We start from the raw sequence: 2,239 nt of genomic DNA on the forward strand, positions 1-2,239 counted from the left end.
CATGAGGAATTTCTGGAAGCGCGAAGCCTAAGAAGCACTGTACCCCTTCTCCCATCTCTTTCATCTGGCTGTTCATTTGCATCCTTTATAACAAATCAATAGATGTAAGTAAAGGGTTTCCTATTGTTCTGTGAACCATTCTAGCAAATTAAATTATACCCAAGAAAGGAATCAGAGGAACCCCAGTTTAATATAGGTTACAGTCGGTAATAAAGGTTAAGCTTGAGACTTGCACCTGGCATCTGAAACAGGAGGCAATCTTCTGGGCCTGAGCCCTCAACTGTGGGATCTGCCACTATCTTCAGGTAGTTAATGTAGAATTAAATTGGAGAATGGGATTCTCAGCTGGTATCTTCTGCTAGTGAGTTGCTTGGTGACTGGGGGTTTAGTGGGGAGCAACCCTATTGTGTTGAGTGGTGTGGGAGAGTAGGAAAAAAATGTTTTTCCTATCTCTAACAATGGGATCAACATTAGAATGAAGAAACATGAGAAAAAATTCAGCGGACTGGAAGATAGAAATTGCCCAACCTGAACAAGAGAATGAAACTAAAATGGGGTTTGGGAAGGAGCCTCAGGGACCTGTGGAATTATCACAAAAGATCTATGAGGGGGCAGAAAAATTGCTCCAAGAAATAGTGGCTGAAAACATTTCAAATTTGGGGAGAGACAAAAACTACAGAATTCAACAATATATAAAAAGAATCATATACCAACAATAAGTGGGATTTATTCCAAGGAAGCAAAGCTGGTTCAATAGTAGAAAATCAATGAATGTAATTCACCTTATTAATAAGATAAAGAACAAAAAAATCACATGATTACATTAATTGATGCAGAAGAATTGCCAAAATCTGATATCTATACATGATAAGTTCAGAAAAGTAAGAATAGAGAACTTCCTCAACTCAATAAAGAACACCTGTAGAAAAACCTTCAGATAACTTTGAACCTAACTGTGAAGGCCTGATTTTAATATCAGGAAAAAAGGCAAGTATTTCTTTTCTCATTAATCTTATTCAACATAGTGCTGGTGCTAGCCAATGCAATAAGGTTATAAAAGAATATAAAAGCTGTATAGATCTCAAAGGAAGAAGTAAAATTGTCTTTATTTGAAGATAATGTAGACAAAATCCTAAGGAATATCAACAACAAAAAGCTCATAGAACAACAACAACAACAAAAAAAAACGAGGGCTGGGATTTTAGTTCAGTGATAGAGAACTTGCCTCACATATGTGAGGCCCTGGATTTGATCCCCAGCACCACATAAAATTAAATAAATAAAGTTATTGTGTCCAACTACAACTAAGATTTTTTTTTAATGACCTGTAAACTCCTCTCTTTGTTTAAGAGAATTTGAGTTGGGTTTTTATCATGTTATTGAAAGAGAAATATATTCATATTTAGTGCCTAAAATTTGCCCATGTCTATTCTAGGCAATAAGGATACATCGGCAAATAAAACAAAATTCTTCCTTTCAAAGGTGGTCAGAAGAGATGTAAAAAGTTAAAGCAGGTTAAAGAGAGGGGAAAGAAATGAAGATTTCTACTTTTAGAAAATGTGTTGAGGCAGACCTCTTGGACTGGATACCTCACCAAATGAGGGATTTGGCCAAGGGGGTGTCTCAGGGAAGAGTTATAGGCAGAAGGGGTCCAAAAAAGCCCAAGGCTGGAACGTGCATGGTTTGTTTGAGAAAAGGCAGGGTGCTGATGTGGCTGAAGTACAGTGACACAGAGGAACAAGAACAGGCTGTGCGCAGAGAGGACCCTGTGCCCTACCATACAACTTCTTGTCGACATGAGGATTTTACTTACAGTGAACTGAGAAGTACCAGAGGATTCAAGTAAGAGTGACCTGAGTGTTTATGTTTAGTCCTGACCAGTTCAACAGATATACAAAGCAACTGGTTTGCTGAGACCTAGGTTAACTCATACCCACTCCTCAACTTCTTTTCCTTACCTTTCCTTCCCCTGCCCCCCGCATTTCAAATATCTCTACATATTCTTCCATTTGTTATTTCCTCCTTCTGAGAACTTCCTCTGTCCCTTCACAAGACTAACCCTTCCAGCATCTTCTGGGGCACTGTCCTGCTTGTGAATAAATTGCTTTCCCAGCCTGCTAGAAGCCTGCCAATGAATGTAATCATTACCTGTAAGCAGGACAGCCAAGGATTGCATAAACTTTCAGTGTAAATTTAGCCCTGAGTTCCTGCTCCCCCCTCCAAAGATATTCTACCAATC

The sequence above is a fragment of the Marmota marmota genome, unplaced genomic scaffold (genome assembly GCF_001458135.2).
Source record: "Marmota marmota marmota unplaced genomic scaffold, marMar, whole genome shotgun sequence".
NCBI lineage: Eukaryota > Metazoa > Chordata > Mammalia > Rodentia > Sciuridae > Marmota > Marmota marmota.